Source organism: Emydura macquarii, unplaced genomic scaffold (genome assembly GCF_026122565.2).
Source record: "Emydura macquarii macquarii isolate MOO-44397 ecotype Brisbane River unplaced genomic scaffold, CSIRO-AGI_Emac_v2 contig_1119, whole genome shotgun sequence".
NCBI lineage: Eukaryota > Metazoa > Chordata > Testudines > Chelidae > Emydura > Emydura macquarii.
Window position 1 is genome coordinate 17,792,430 of NW_027131256.1, and position 17,806 is coordinate 17,810,235.

The 17,806-nt window shown below is 40.3% G+C and overlaps 1 long non-coding RNA gene across 2 annotated transcripts in view; it reads left to right on the forward strand.

Annotated features, from left to right (window-relative positions):
• LOC137151910 (uncharacterized) overlaps positions 1–17,806 on the forward strand; it is a 92,065-nt gene that overhangs the window by 70,764 nt on the left and 3,495 nt on the right. Inside the window, exons 2-3 of one of the 2 annotated variants that reach the window (XR_010919403.1) lie at positions 6,256–6,336; positions 12,395–12,581. This is a non-coding gene — a long non-coding RNA (uncharacterized lncRNA). Of the gene's footprint in view, positions 1–6,255; positions 6,337–12,394; positions 12,704–17,806 lie in introns of those variants that run through there. The other variant, XR_010919402.1, reaches the window with a different exon arrangement.

The following is a 17,806-nucleotide window of genomic DNA, read 5'->3' on the forward strand; positions in this document are numbered from 1 at the left end:
AAATTATGGATTGATTTCTTCAACAGTATTTTCTCATACTGCTAAATGGCTGTGATTGGAAAAGGCTTACCTCGCAATTTCTGGTCAGCTGTGATTCATGCACCAGCATTTTTTTCAGGGTTGATTACCTCTTGTTGTCTGTAAGAATAGTTCAGATGCTTTTTTTAAACCTCATGTTGAATGCATCCCTGCATGACCAGATTACACAATACAGAGGGACCTAAAGCAGGAAATTCCACCTCTGCGATCATATAACCTTGTGTACTTCAGACACACGTGCATGCTTTGCAGATTCTTTACAAACTGATTATTGCTGCTATGTGAGTATAATGATCCTGATTTCTGAGCCTGCCTAATGTAGTCAGATGTAGGAGCAGAAGACTAAAAAGGAGGGATGTGCATTATCTGCCTAGATACTTTTAGAGGGGGGGCTGATGGGGTGGGGAGAGAGAACTCAGGTTCCCCTCACTGAATTTCTCAAAAAGTCATTGAGGGTATGTCTACACTGCATATTAAGCTCACACTCTGACTCAGCTTTGAGCCCAAGCCCCCCTTCTGTCCACACACAAATCAGTTTGACTCAGGTCAGGAAGCACTCAGGATTTAGGATGTTGCTAGGGGTGTGGGTCACAGCTTAACCTGCTGTGCCTCAGGTCCAAGCTCTGTCATTTTGCAGTGTGGGTGCAGCTCAAACCACACACCTGAGTCAGAAGGTTTGTGTAGTGCAGTATGGCCTCGTTAGCATTGCTGTGAGACCCAGGTTTACCATGTAGTGTGGATGCTCAGATGCTGGCTTGGAAACACCGAGTCTACAGGCCTGGGTCCTGTAGGCCAGGGCTTAGTGTGCAGTGTACACATACCTGCTGTTGAGCATGAGCTTACTACTCCATGCTCCTCAGAACCCACTGAACCAGTAGCCATTCCCCCACCAATACTGATTGGATGCAGGGTCTGTCTTTGTGTCCTTAGGCACCGCTGTAAAAGGTCTGATAAATCAGTGGGATCTGTGGGATGCCTGAGCCATCTGTGCTGAGGCCTTGTGCCCACCAAAACTAGCCCCTCGGGCCCCTACCCCTGCTCTAATGTAGCCGTGGAACCTGAGCATCTGAACTCACGGATGTCTGTAGAACACTACTTAGCCTGGCGTTCCACTGCCCAGAGAGGGTGTATGCAAACGGCAATACAGCTTGAGGCTGTATTATATTGTGTGTGGATCCCTGCATTACTTAGAGAAGATTAAGCACGCACTTCGCGGAGCCCTTTCCCTCCAGCTACAGATCAGCCTGCCTCTTGGCTTATATACAGATCTAGTACCCTGCAGAGGGTTCTCTATAGTTCAGGAAAAAGGGGATACTGTGCCTGGAAGGTGTCTGTCTGCCCCTTCTGTGCGAGGAGACAACCTTTTCAGAGCACGTCAGAAGGGACTTAGCTGCATGAAAGAGTTTGCATCAGCTTGATTTCCTTGAAAGGGAGCGGCATGTAACAAAGTTGATAGATGTTTCTGTGTTCCCATTTTATAATAGAATTGAAAAGGGAGTGTAGTTTTTACCTTTTATAGCAGTTACTTCCTTAAACGAAAGTCACAAATATACAAGATAGCAGGCAGTGTAATTGCTGTTTTTGAAAAAAAAATGTAAGGAGCATTTAGGAGTCTAGCTTTTGGGATATTTTAGAGAGAAAAGGAGCTGAATTGAAACAGGAACAGCTCCAGAATTTATGGTTCACTCAGTTTTACTTGAGAGGATCCTTATGAGCAAAATAATAGTACAGAAGAATATGATTACTGGAATTCCCATTACAGAAATTAATGAAAAGGCTGTATAGGAACTAAAGAGAGCAGGCAAAAGAAAAAAAAAAAAAGGGGGGGGGGGGCAGCATTGTGCAATTAGAGGAAATTATAATACACAGTTTTTGTGACAGGTTGTTCAGATCTTGAAAAGAAATTCTGCTTTGAGTCTATGATAAACTGAGTGTGCTGTTCAAGAGCAATGTGCAAATCCTCACACGGCACAGCCTGCATGGGATCATGACCTAAAACATGGGCTCTGGGTCCCCAGGTAGTGCTCAGCACAAAGCCATGTGAACCAGTGAAGAAGGGGGCCAGCCAAGTTCGCAAAGGGCCCCGCCCATGAAGCTCCAGAGTGGGGAGACGTTCAGCCCCACCGATTAGTTTGCGTAGAGTGTCCCAGCCAGAAGGAAGCACAGGAAGTTGTCTGAACAACTTATCTAAGCAACTAAGTGAATCCTTGGCTGGTTGCTACTATGTACCCTACCTACTTTCCTGATTCCTGAGCCTTGCCACCCACTTGTTCCTGTTCTCCTTATCCCAGAACCCCATCTTTTCCTGGTTCCTGCCTTATTCCTATGCCCTACCCCTGACACGGACCCTGGCTCGGATCTTTGGCTTGCCACTGTCTCTGGTTCTGACCCCGGCTTCAGTTCCAGGCTCCTGACTCTAACTGCCCATGCTCTGGTGCCTACACCATCTGGGTCTTCAGACTTGGTTTCTTTCTCTATCTCTGATAGAGATTTGTGGTAAAGTGAATTTCTTCACTATTTGTACAAGATCCTTTCAATGAATCAGTCATGGAGGGGCTGCGGAGAGTAGGAATTACAGTCAACCTAAACACAAACACCTTTGAAGTTTCATAAACTTCAGTTTATTATTTTTTAATTATTTGTGTTGCTAAGACAGGGCCACTGTTGTGCTAGATGCTGCATACACAATGCATGAAATCTGGCTCACAAAAGCATATGGTCTAAATGAGCAAGACAAAGGGAGTGCTATTATCCACCTTTCTATAGAGGAAGAGCTGGGTAAGACACAGAGAGTAAATGACTTGCTCAAGGACACACCAGAAGTCTGTGGTGGAGTTCGGGGTGAAACACAAGTGTTTTGAGTCACCATTCAATGCCTTAATCAGAAGATCATCTTTCCTCTAATTGCTTTAGCTCCAATCCTATGAGGAACTGTGTGAGCAGATGACGTCAGTGGTGTTTTGCCAAAGGTCTGCTTTTGTGGAAGTCCTTGGAGCCTTAGTTTGTTTGTTACTTTTGTATGAATCTCTAGTTTCCCTACATTTGATAAGGCTGAATTGGGAAATTGGGGATCAAGTTAACCCTTACTTGGCCTTGGTTAGCTTAGCCATTTAGGTGGCTCAACATCTAAAAGTTTTTGTATGTAATCACAGCGTTGTAAAGGCCAAGTTGATTTATGTTTATCTTTGTTTTGTTTAACCTAATCAGAAATGTCTTGTTTCTACTAATTCACAGTTTCCCCTCTGCTAAGCATATCTAATGGAGCTGGCTTAAGTATTAATCGTTTCTCTTAGCCCACTCACCCCAAACAAAACAAAACAAACAGCCTGTTTTCAAGTTGGTGAAACATCCCTAAAAACAGAAGTAATGTTATTCAAAAACTCTCCAGGATTTTTCAGAAGTGTTTTATCAGTGAGATGTCTCAAAAGCGGGACACGTTTTCATAATTACTTTTCAAATTTTGATCTATGTTCATTGGCTGTGATCGGTCACACAAAACACACAGTTTTGGTTCTGATTCTCCCATTGGCTGAGCTCACACCATGTGGTCAGGATGGCTAGTACATATTTTAACTAAGTCTGTGTGTGTGTAAAATCCTGTCACGAGCAAGTAGTTCTGTGCTTTCGTATGGAGCATAGGGCTGCTTATCACCCATCTCCTACCTCCCCGCAACAAACTCCTGGACTTTAGCTTGGCCCATCTTGCTTACTATCCCCTTTCTCCCCTTGGTATCCCCTCTGGGTGGTTGTTTTTTGTTTTTTTTTTGTATGTGTGTGGAGCCAATCTATCCAAAGATGCTAAAGGAGTTTGCATAGCACTGATTCTTCCCTTGCAAGAAGGCAACACCGAATACCAAGATGAAAGCATGTGGGAACAGGAGACGTTATTGAAGCGGATCCTTGTGGGTCAGGATAAGCTCCTGATCTCTGAATGCTTGATGTTCCCCCATCACTAAATTTAGGGCTAATATACTTTGTGCTTGTGGGGGCCATCAATTACTTTGAATAATTCAGCAAAGGATCTAGATACTGAAGTTTACATGATTCTTCCATTCCTAGCTTTATATGCATTTTGGCTTTGTTGGGTCTGGTTTACAGAGAAGCTTTACAGGTACTTTCACTCTATACAACACAGAGTCAGGGATGAGTTAGAACGTGGCGGGACGTTTGTATCAACTTCAAACAAACATGGAATCTTTACACAAAGTGAACTGCTGATTCATTTTAAGGTTCATCCATCAGTAGTGTACAAAACTGTGACTTGCTCAAATGGAGCCATTCACCATCAGCATCTCTCTTTGATACGTGCTTCCAGCACACTAATGTGCTTTTCCCATCCATTTCTCAAAAATATAGGAATAGGAAAACTCCTTTCACAGTGTTGTGAATCTATTTAAAATCTGTATGAATCATGCAACTCTATCAGCAGCCAGACGCAATGCATCTTTCTCATAGTCAGGGCTTTCTATAGATACAGAGTAGGATGGCTACCTGTTCCAGTTTTGCAGAACTGTGCAACTCGAACTTTCTAATATGTCATACTACAGGCATTTATCCTACCAGACAGCTAAAGATTGAATTCCTGCTGACATGTCTCCTACATCCACAATGGGCCTAGAAGAATCACAGCCATTTTAGCAGAAGAAACAACCTTTCTCTAGCCTCTGAAGAAAGTTATCTGAACTGAATAAATTCTCTTGGTATGCAGTTACTATTCATCTGTCTTTGTACGTTTCTTTCTAGACAGTGGTGATCTTGCTTATTTTAAATCCCCTCTGAAGTTAAAAAGCTTTATTCTTCATTACAATTAAAAAAAACAAACAAACCAGCACCAGCTTCTCCATGTATTCACCTCAAATCTCCAGGAGGCTCTTTTTGCTTTGCTCTCTCCTAACCTTCTTAGCTACCTTTAATGTGCTTTTATTTCCAGCTCCATTTTAAAACTGAGAATGCTTTGATGGCCTAACTAGGTCAAGCCATACCCCTCACCTTGTTACATTGACTGGTCTATATCTTAAGTTAAGTTTTCAACAAATTGAGAGTTTCTTAATTATGAAGAACTTCTAAATCTTAAAACAAACAAACCTTATTTGAAACAATTTTAAAAGCCTTATGATCTGTATTTCTACCGTTATCTGAGACGGATGTGTCAAGTCCTCCTGCAACACTGAAGAAAGTCCAGAGTAATTTCACTGCACTCACAGTTATTTCAGATTTACTCTCACCAGTATTTTGTCTTCTGTGAGTATCTAATATTCCTACTATACAGGTGACTTTACCTTACCATGCTCCCATCATATTACCTATATGAGCAAAGTTGTATTTCTGCAGCCACTTTATGACAGAATACTAGTGAAATGTCCTTATTAGCCTCATGGTTCGGTAGGGAAAGGAATAGGAGTACAGCTACATTTTCTACCTGTTGCAAAGATGAGAGAATAGTTTAGCGGTACATACTACATTGCAAGCCAGCAGCAAGTATATTATTACTAGGGTGAGGGTAGAGAGAGAGAGGGTAAAGATAAAGAGAGACACTCTGTGATCTTAAGTAAATTACTCAACCTGCCTATAGGCCTCTGAATAAACTGCACTCCATTCAGTGGTACCACCCTGAAATTAGTGAAACAGACTTTGATCAACTATCATTTAGATCTGTTTGAGTAATGGAGAATAGTAATGCTATTTCAGCTGCCCTGCAGTCCGTAAGCTGTCTCCATCTCCAGCTAAAACACTCATACATCTTAATACATCAGTGCTATATTACCTGTCTGTCTAAGCATCTTTACTTTCTAATTATCATCACAATTACATCTGAATTTCAGTCTACTTGTAGTCTCACAAACATTATAGGGCTTGGTAATTAGCAGCCATTGTCCATTTAAAAATTTATTCTTCTTACATTCAAGTGTTGCTAACACCGTAGAGAGAATGTTGAGAATATTTTGTATGTAAGTAGTTTGTTATATCAGCTTTTCCATGACAATCTGACAGGGATAGAAATAAGAAGTTCAGCTCTTAAAAGCTGATCATGTACCTTGACACTCCACCATCACTATACTTTTCTTTCTCAAGTCTCAATCCCTCCTCCTTTCAGAAGAGCACCTTCAAGGTTATTTCTCTGGTGGAGGTAGATGAATTGCTTTATAGCATGTGTGGTAACATAGGGAATAGGTATAGCATTGAACTAATTAGATACACCTTACACCTTCCTCTCAGGAGCATCTCACTTTGGCTAAGATCTGAGAGAGGGTACCTGACTGGATGGATCAATGATGTCATGTTGAGATTTCATGGCTGGTGAGTAATGAGTGGATGTAAAAGCCATTGCATGTTTGTTGTTTATAAGGTGTACATGCACATTGGGGAGCACAGACGTGGGCAGAACTTCATTTAGAAAATGTTAACATGCAGAACTATATGCCAAATAAGAGCACTTTTATACTTGGCTTATCTTTGCAATGCCTTCTTTGTTACAGTTGGTGTGTTCTGGTCTAGCAATTCCCTCTCTCTCAGTTGGTCTACATAATTTGTGTAGCATTTAACTAAGTCAAAAGCAATTTAATTAAATTGGTGCACGCACTTAATAGTCAGCTCTTATGAACAAAGTGAGCTCTATAAATTAGCCCTTTCACTTTGAGAGACTTTTCCCATGAAAATACTAATACTGATTCCCCTTCTTCCACTAACTATTTATGTATTTGTCCCGTAAAGAAGTTTTGACATTTCCAATAGTGAATATAATTTTGTGAGTCAAATACACCAACAGGCTGACCCCTCCAACAAAATCAGAATTTTGTTTGTTTACTTGGGGGCAAACTTCTCCATTTTCCCCCCAGAAAAATTGATTTTGTTTTAAAAAATAACAACTCCTCTGGGCTAAAATTCTCCCCCCCCACCCCCCCTCACAGAAACTGTCTTTCATTTGCTGAGAAGGTTTGAAAATGTTTCACTTTTCCCAAAAGCCTGCAAAAGCCAGATTTCTCCTCCGCTTGCCCTGGCAGTGAGAATTCTTGTGTATAGTTCTGGCTGGGAGCCCTAGCTACCAAAGCAGAATCCTCCAAGAAAGCATCACAAACTGTCTCTGCTACTGCGTGAAGCTGGCTGAAGTCATTATTTTTTAAAGATGTTCTCAAGTATTTGGCTTCAGTCTAGCTGCCATTTCTCACCCATTGGCCTCAGTCAGTGGGGGGGAGCCTTTTTGAGCAGGGCTGCCAACAATGAAATTTCACTAGTTGTCACATGCTTCTATTTGGAATTTCATTTTCTTTTGCCTTTTCTCACAAGCCCCCTCTAGTGTGACATTCACTCTTCTGCTGCTTCTTTCTCTTTTGCTCGGAATCTCACTCTCCTTCTTCAGCCTTCCGTCATTTCTAGTGCACTCAGCCCTCACAGGTGAAAAACCATGGGCAAAATCCAAAACAATCGTGAGACTGGCTTAAAGAATCACAAAGTTTTAAAACAAATATTGCGTTGTTGTGGTCTGTCTCCCCATTGTTTCAAACTCTTAGGAGGAATTCCCCTTCCCCCTCGGTGGTTATATTGCACCATGATGCATTTCTATGGCTCACTGTACAAGTGCTCTTTCAAAGTTTCCCTGAGCCATATAGTGCCATGTTGAGCTTTCCTAATAGTCCTTGTGTCTGGTTGCTCAAACTCAGCGGCCAGCCTTTCCACCTCCCCCCTCCAACCCAGCAGCAACTTTCCGCCTTTGCTTCACAGATACTGTGCAGAACACAACCGTTGGGATGTTTTTTTCACTGAGATCCACTCTTGTGCTCAAACAACACTAGCATCCCTTCAATCTACCAAAAGCTCATTCAACTATCCTTCTGCACCTGCTGAGCCAGTAGCTGAGTCTTTCCTTGGTGCTGTCAAGATGGTTCGTGTATGGCTTCATGAGCCAGCGGAGCAAGGGGTAGACTGGGTCTCTCAGGACCACTATTGGCATTTCAGCATCACCAATGGTAGTCTGCTGGTCAGGAAAGACTGTCCCTTCTTGTTGCTTTCTGAACAGTTCAGGTTCTTGAAGATGCAAGCATCCTGCACCTTCCCTGACCAGCCAATATTAATGTTGCTGAAATGTCCTGGGTAATCCACCAATGCTTGCATAATCAGAGAAAAGTAGCCCCTTTTGTTGATATACTCTGTGGCAAGGTGATCTGATGCCAAAATAGAGAGATGAGTGCCGTCTATCGCCCCACCACAGTTCAGGAATCCTATTGCTGGAAATCCATCCACTTTGTCCTGCACATTGCAGAGTCTGACAGTCCTGCATAGCAGGAGATGATTACTGGCCTTCCACACTTGTATGACAACAGTGGATTTTCCAACTCCAAAATGATTTCCCCAGGACCAGTAGCAATCTGTCATTACAGGCTTCCACAGTGTGATTGCCAGTCACTTCTCACTGCCAGTGCAGCTCTCAGTCTGGTGTCCTTGCACTGGAAGATGGGGGTGAGCTCAGGAATGTGGCCTTGTGATCCAAAAGTTCTATAGCCATTGCGTGTCATCCTATATCTGCATTATGATACAACCCCACGTCAGTGCTAGTTTCTGGGGCCCAGAAGTGAGGTGCCACCTTCTGCAGCTACTCCCTGCCATCAGCAACAACCTCAAATTGGCTCTAACCATGTCCCACAACAATCTGTCCTCCACAAAATTATCATGTTCCCAGGTGATTTAGTTCTTCTCGCAGCTCTGCAAATACTGGACGATCGTGCATCCTGTGCTTGCAATGCTCTTAACAATAGTGCAGAGCTGTATGGGCTCCTAGCTTCTGTCAGAGATGGTCACTTTGGTTTGTGGGATTTTTAAAAAAAGGTGTGAAAATTATGAGATATAGTTGACATTATGGGATAGAGAAAGTTGCATGCTGGGAAGTTGACACCTTGCTTCTAGTCACCCCTGTGTGAGTCGTTTCTGTTCCACTGTGCATTGCCAAAACTTCCCAAAAGACAGTCACAGGACGATGGTGAGTTGCACACGGGGATACCTACCACTGGTACATCGCACTGTTCACTAACACAAGCACTCCTGGTGAGTACGTGTATCTCCGACACAAGGAGCCAAGTATACATGCATGCAAGTGATATACTAACTGTGGCAGCTCTATGTCAATGTAACTTATGTCGGCAAAACTTTGTATGTAGACACACCCTAACATACCAATGCTATCTTGAAGAAAGGGCCCAGTCGTAAAATCTCATCTACTCAAAGCCAGAAAAAGGGTCAATTCCAAATTGCCTAAAACTGGTTCTTCGCTAAAGATAACAATTGTCAGTGACATCACTTGTTTGTCAAAGGGTATAAAAAGGTGAACTCTTAAAAAGGGTTCATTGCTATTACCTGCCTGAACAAATTGGTCCTGCCAACATGTGTTTGAGCACCCCGAGTCTAGTCCTTTTATGGGTATTCTGATCAAATGCTTATAAATGTGTGCTACCATATAGGTGTAGTAATTGCTTATTATTTTGGCTTTTAGACATGTTTACAGCAATTGTACAAATACCATTCAGCCCTTAGATTCGATAAAGGAATTTATGGTTGAATTAGTGTTATAGTAATATTCTGTATCATTATTAATAATGATTCCAACTTTTGGCTTCAGTTCAACTGAGAACAATAGGAAAATACTACTGGAAGTCTAAAAATGACTGCAGATCTAGCAACTATACTTTTCTACCCCTTTCAGCCTCCTTTTTAATGCATTTCTCTTCTCACATTCTGCTTCTTTCATTCCTCTTGTTACTTTTCTGCCCCCTTCCCTTTTTCCTATCCTCTTCTGTTCATTTTCCTCTTTATTTTTCCCCATTCCCTTTTCTCCCTTTCTCTTCCCTCCCATTCTGTCCCTTTTGTTCCCCCCTTCTTCCCTCCCATTCAGTCCATCTCCTTTCCCAATTTGCCTCTTTCCTTCATCCATTCTGGCCTTTTAATTTCTGCTGTCGATGTAGCATGCATGCTATCACAGATATCTGTAGACACGCTACCTGAACATGTGATTGTCAAAGGGCAAAGCCAAGCACCAAAGATAAAATTATTAAAGGCTTTAAGATCTCTGGTTTAATATCTTATCATTGCCTTATTCACTCTTGAACAGCTCCTTTTTCCATTATGAAACCATTTATTATTGTTAAGACTTGAGGAAACTATCAAGATTTTTTCCTCCAAAATGACAACCACTATCTCTCTATGTATTTATCTGATAACATTTTGAATTTCTATAATTGCAAAGTTGTGTTTTAGGAACAAAATCTTTATCTATAAGCTTGTTAGTATGTTCCAACAGCCCTAAGAAACCTGAAAGATAGAAAACAGCTTTCTAACCCCTTTTTAAAAAGATTTACTCTAACATAGTCAATAGCTTTATTTTTTCCAACAGCAGGATAATGTAGATTAGAGAGATAAATAAAGAGTGGGGTGAGAAATCTGCTCAGAAACATGATACTAAAAAGGGATGGACATGTTGTGTATTGTATTATGGACTTACGCACTGGGATTACAAAATACCATTTTTTACTATGGCTGTTTCTGACTTTCCTCTCGTATGAGTGCTTTTAGTTGGATTAGCAAACCAATGTTCTCATCCCATCTGCTGTTTATCTCTATTGTGTACATTGCATTGACAGTTAAAACAACATCCCAGTTAGAGAGAGGTGCCAAATTATATGAAAGCTTCTGCATGTGGCAATCTGTGTTTGGCTGCTGGCCAAAGAAATGCCTGTAAAGCTCATCAACATCAGTAACACCTTGGTTACACATTCTTTTTTATTTTCTTTTTAAATATAATTTAGCTTAATGCATCTTTGCAGGATGCCTGCAAACACAGGACAGTTTTTAAGATCACCACCCTCTTGGAAATGAGAAACAATAGTTAATTCTCCAGCATATAAACTCAACAAAAGACTGTCCACATTAATAGAGTTAGAAAGTCCTTTAGGAAATTGCCCTGGTGCCTAACATTGTTAGCAGTGAATTCATTATAATAGCAATATTTACCCTGTGGAATTCACTGCACCAGGAAGTAATCAAGGAATTTTTAAACAGTTAATACACTTTAGGAGTATTTGTTACATAATATTTATTTCCACGCAAGCTAAGTCAATGGGAAATTAAACCTTACAGGTACATAGAAACTGGCATACCAAAATAGGCCAATGATCTGTCAATCCAGTATCTTCTCCCCTACAATGGCCAAAAGAGGATGTTTTACAAAAAAGTGTAAAGCCCCCATAATTGGCAATTATACACTAACATGCATACAGGAAAGTTTCTTCCCAACATGGAGCAGCTGATAGTTGGCTTACATCCTGAAACTTGCAAGTTTATATCACAAATATAGTTGCAACTTCTCTAATGTGACTTGTCCCATCTATGGAATCAAGCTTCCTGGTACAATCATAGACAGGGCTTGGGAATGAATTTTCCTTCGTGTGTCATGGCAGTGCAGTGTTGTATATGGACGTTATGAGGCTTTCTCAGCTTCCTGGGAAACATTCAGTTTAGATCACTACCCAAACCAGGACACAAGTGGTCTTACAGGGTATGGCAAGCCCTACGTGCCCAGATCTCATAACAGTTTAGTACAACTATGCAATCTAATGCACTGTCACATCTCTTCTATCTTGCATTGCTTGGCATAAGGAATTGCTAGACAAGAAGAAACCACTTGGCCCCCAAAACACTTAAGCCTGTCTCTTGGTTCTCTTTGTTGTACCAGGGCCTTATCTTTTTGTATCCTGTATCCACTGTATCTACTGTGTACAGTATATCCATAGTGCAACCCTACCCCAAACACCACACACACCTGTCATTTGCCAGAGTATCTTTCTGACCCACAAAAGTCAACAATTTCTTTCCCCTCAGGCAACTAATTATTGTTCTAGCCATTTATCACACACCAGTCATCATATTACTTAGGAACAGTGATCTTTTATGCTTCATCCCAATGAAAAATATAATTTATCTTTGGCCTCATAGAGTTATAGATTTTAAGGCCAGAAGAGACCAACAGGTGGTGAATTTTGTCTGACTTCTGGCATAACTCGGGCCACAGGACCACACTCAGCAATTTCTTCATCAAGCCCATAATTTTTTTTAAGCTGTAGCATATCTTTTTGAAAGATATCCAGTCTTGATTTAAAGATTTCAAGTGATGGAGGGCCCACTAATCCCTTGGTATGTTATTCTAATGGTTTATTACTCTCACTTAAATGTTTTCAGCTTATTTCTAGTTTGTATTTGCATAACCTTGGCTTCCAGCCCTGGGATCTCTCCTGCCTTTCTGTGATAGATTGAAGAGCACTCCACAATCAGAAACCTCTTCTGAATGTAGGTACTGTCTGTTCTTTTATTTCAGATTCAAGCTATGTACTCAATACCTGGGGCCCACGTCATTGATCTATAAGATGATATCAGCGTGCTTCTAAGGCATAGCAGACAGAGTCTTGAAAACCTTTAATAAATGTCAGCCTTAGGGAACATAGCATAACTGTAGCTGAGAATACTTTTCTTTGGAAAATTCTTTGTGAACATTTGTTCTCCAGGTAGGGAAATCCAAAATCCATACTCTTTCTGAATATTGTAGTTTGCTATTAAATACTTAGATATAGCATTCAAAATCTGTAGGCTGTTAATGAGTTCTGCGAAGCTGATCTTCTATAAAACATTTATGGAGTAAGGAGTATTTTGAATATTCAAGACTATACTATAAATAGTTGTTTATAAGTGAACTGTTTGCACTTTTCAATTATTGCATCAAATAGCTCTGGGATGGAAAGTTTTATACAGGATGTAGATGAGCCTGAATATGCCCTTCAGTTTAAAAGTCACTTTCTGCATGCTACTAGTCCAAGAACTAGTAACTTTTGCAATGTGGGGTATAAGGCTACATTTCCCCTAAGATTAATTTGCTTTGTTGCATGATTAACCAAACTGAGGGATGGGGAAAGAGGCTAAATCAGAAAGCATATTCCTGTGTGGTTCTCAGACTTCTAATTTGTGTAATGGAGCCATTTGGATAATTAAGATCAGTACAGGTAATTTAGTTAAAGTGCAATCTACAGGACAGATTATCTGGCAATTTACTTGTTTCTCTCATTTTTGTCTTGTTTTTCTCTTTAGTTATTTATATACACATGACTAAGTAATTTAAAAGCTTCCATTCCAACACAAAGCAGGCATCTTTTGTGTTATTAATATTTGTGCCAAAGTTTTCACATTTAAGAGACAAATTCAATTTTGAGATGCTCATGAAAATCTCCCATGGGACTTGATTTGCCTTCATATGGGCCAAAGATTAAAATTCATCCTAGTACATGGGGCTGGGCTTATGTAAGATGTTCTCCTCCTCCTAAGTCCTGCAGAAGTCCTCTACAGGAGAAGGGGCTGCAGGCAAACTGACTACACATTGGGTTCTAAGTCTCATGTTTCTGAGTGGACTTGGTTCTTTCCCTGAAGTGACTAACACGAAGGATGGGGATGTAGGCAGATTCTGGGAAGAGATACTGGATTACACCAATACAGTGGCCTCAACACTGCACACACATGGCAAGGAGGGATTGTGGCTGATATGCCAGCCAACTGGAATAGCTACACAGCAGCCCTACATCTGGCCAGGGCTGGTGAGGTGGATTTCACTCCCTCCTCTACATGATGCTCCATAAATAGCAACTGCATCTTTGTTTAATAAAAAAGTTTATCATTTAGTGCCAGATTCTTACACCCTTATTTACAGCAAGTATCATTTTACTCCACGGGTGATTTCCACGGATTTCAAAGGCACTACTGGTGAAGTAAAGTGCTGGGTATTGGAATTTGGCCTTGATACATTTGAAATGCAAGGAGTGCCCTAGCAGCAGACTGTCATTTTGGATATAGTCTAAGTAATATGAGGCACTGTGCATTTGTCAGAGAAAATACTATGCTACAGCACTGAATTCAGCAGAAGAAATTAATCTCAAATTGTGGAATGTAGAATTGTACATTCTACATTTCTTACCAGAAGACTACATATGACCTATATCAATAACATATAGGAAACATTCTGCATTAGAAGGACAAGCAAAAGCTAGTTAAAATGGAATTTAAATGTATGATATGTCTGTTTGTTAATATAAGAGCGGCTGATAATCCTATCATTAATATCTTTGAAATGTTTGCAATGAGCTGGCTTGACACTTCAATGAGAGGACTGAAATGTCACCTGCTTTCTGAAATAGGACGTGTTTCTGCAGTCAGACTATAGATTACATTGCAGACCAAAATAATATACTGTATTAGTAAACAATGAAATGCAGGAATATTCAGACACTGTATGACAGGTTTGATCTTATGAAGCTGAGTGCCTTTTGCAAGATACTGAGTTCAGGAGGCTAGGCATCATGCAGGATTGGGTGATATCTTAGCTGAAAAGGATGTATATTTTGATGCCCAAATTCTAAATAATGAACATGAACTACGCAAGTTACCAGTTACTCCATGAAGTGCAAAAATTCAGCACCTAGTCAAGCTCATGAATCCATTAAAGCTACAGGCTTCAGGCTAGCTGCTGCAGTTCCACCTAGCCTAGCAGTAATATTTGTAATGGTCTGTTATTAAATATATTGTACACAGCTGCTCGCCTGCCTCTTGAAATGTTGTTTACATTGTTGTGGAAAAGGAAGACAAATTGTCCTTGTTATTATCAAAATTAATACTTACAGATATTGTCCCATACCTGGCAGATATGTAATTTATTCAGTCCTTTCCCCACTTCCATTTAGCGATTTAAGGACTCATCCTACAAACATTTACTACAGAGCTTACTAGTGTGAGCAGACTTCAATGGGTATGTCTAGACACCCGTGGCTGGCCTGTGCCAGCAAACCGAGGGTTGCAGGGCTCAGGCTGTGGGGCTGTTTCTTGAAACTACTCATGGTAGTCAATGTTTGGAGGATTAGACGTCTATATTTTAAGAAAATCAGACTAGGATGGGATACCAGGCAACTCTTAGATTTTCCAAAGTACTGTGCATGTTTCCCTAAGAAGAACACTAAGCTGCTTATGGCTCATATTTCAAGCACTGCAAGTACGAGGCAATATCAGAAAAATCCAACTGGTGACTAGGGACGTACATTTGGGTTGTCAAAAGGGAAAAAAAAAGTCTAGCTGGGAGTGTATATTTGGACTATGAAGCATCAGTCACTGCAGAAGTAATAAAGATCTAACTGACAGCACAGCTTCAACATTATGCCACATGTGCATGTATACCTAATCTGGGACAATGACACAACTGAGCTATTACAGCTGTGCCATTCATGCTGCGCTGTAAGGATTCAAAATCTTCCATTCAAAACCACAACCCTTAGCAGTTTTTAAACTCAGCAAGACAAAGTTGCAAAGTTTCCCTCTTCCCTCCCACTTTTTTTTAAATAAAAACATGTCTAAAATGTTTTAGATGATTGGGAATTACACCCATCAGCTTATATTGTCCATAGAATTGTATTGATTTTGGATGCTGTTTTGCATTTTGAAGTCTGTACAATCTGATTTTAAAAACGATCTTATGTTTTTATGTTAGCTTACAGATTTTTAATTTTTTTTAATGAAGCAAGAGTTAAAGAAAGTGAAGATATGCAATATTCATACCTCATTCGCTATCAAAACACTGGCTCATTCCATATTCTATAGGTCTATAGCTGCGATGCTCAACTTTGAAAAGTGGGACTGTCACTTAATGGATTGGTAAAGAACTATATATAATCACAAGTCACTATTGTGATGTTAAAAACTGTGTTATGATGTTGCACATTCAAAATTCAACATCATGATGAACACACTGCAAAGTGATGTCAGGGATAAACACCATGGATATGTGTACACTGCAGACTTGAGGTGTGATTGTAACTCGTGTAGGCATTCTCGCGTAGGCTAGTTTTAATGTAGGTAGCTTGGGTCCTGGAGCAGTACAGCCTGCAGTGAAGCCCTTGCTGCCACGACTTCACCGCTCCAGTACCCAAACTAGCTAGATCAAAGCTAGTTCAGGTATGTCTATACAAACTGCAGCCACATCCAGTGATTGCAGTGTAGACACACCCCATTATTTTATAGGTCTGCATCTCCATGGGGTGCAATTTTTTCCTTTCATCTTGTGACACTATATGCTATCTATGTTTTATTTACTAGTGGCCCTGTTGTGCGAGATGCTGTGCCAACATGTAGGAAGAAATGATCCCTTACCCACAGAATTTACCAAGTTCATTGAAGGTCCACTACAAACATGCTCTGTTTTAAGAGAAACTTGAAGACTTTGAGTTTGCAAAGAAGCATTTGGCCTGGTGCATGTTCCATTTTGAAATACTGTTATTTTAAACTTTAATTTGTTTTTGTTATTAAGATCTGAATGGTATTATCTGTTTCATAAGGTACCAAAAAAGCTACAGCACACAAGCAGTATAATATATATTACAAGAAAGTGGATGCACGCAAGGAAAATCTTCCAATTTCTTCCAAAATCTCCCAATTTTTGTCATTTTCTGTAATTAATTGTTGAGATGCCAAAAGACTTCCATCCTACGAGAACTGAACCAGACTACTGCTTGCCTTGCTGCAGGAAAAATATGGGACCGGATAGATCAACACCTGGATTCTACAACTCCACCAGTACTAAAGACTGACCAAATACTGAAATTAATTCTGAAACCTCTTGGGGGGCTCTCATCTCATTTTTATTTTTTCATTCTTCTCAAAGCAAATATGCTAAGTAGATAGATTTCCTTGCACTATTTAGGCATTCCTGAGCCTAAACTGAATTGGGGACTGCAGGGGAGACAAAGTAAGAAGAGTTAAAAAGAAATTACTGAAAATAAGCTAAGTTCAGGCTGGAACTGTGTGTGTGTTCTTACTACATATCAACTGGGATGCCTATTGGTATATATGCAGCTATGTAACTGCTATTGTTGTGTGGTGTTTTCTCTACATTACTGAGAAGCCTGTACCTAGGAGGTCCTCATTATTGAAGAGCAGTTTCAATTCACTCCTGAAATGAGAGGGAAACATACAGGAAATGTAACAGAGTGAAACTACCTAGAGGAAACTTCATACTTTTGTTCTTCCTGTTTTCCTTAATCCAATAACAGATTATTCAGTCAAAGCATATTCTCTGCATGTGAAAGAAGTAGAACATAACCTATCCCTTGTTATAAACTTTTAAAAGATAATACAGCTTTCACAGATAATTATATATAAAAACTGTTCAACATTCCATAGGTCCATTCTGCATGGATCATTAAAGGCTCAATCCTGCATCCTGGAGGTTTAATATTATAGTTGTGACAAAGGTGTAAAGAAGCAAAACTGTTCACCTTACTGAAATAATATATTTGATAATGGATCAGATGGCATATTAGCTAATGAAGCTGCATCTAAGACAGTATCACAAATAAGAGTAATTTGATGTGGTACATGGTACTTGTTCATTCACAGTCACATTGTCAAACCTACTGTATTATAGGCAGTATCACATGCAGTGTATAGGAAGTGCTGGTCTACCATTAACAATCTCTGAAGAGATCCCCAGCTGGAAACTGGCTTTCTGACTGAGTGGGGCATGACTTTAAAAGGGATTTTAAAAGGATTTTTTTTAAATGTGCTTTGGTGAAAATACACACCCAGACACACAGCAATTGTGGACACCTGATTCATCTTGCACCTTCTCACACACTTCTCTTAGTTGCTTTTTCTGCTGCAACTCCATCCTTGGTTTGCTCCCAAATTTACTTACAGAGGTGCC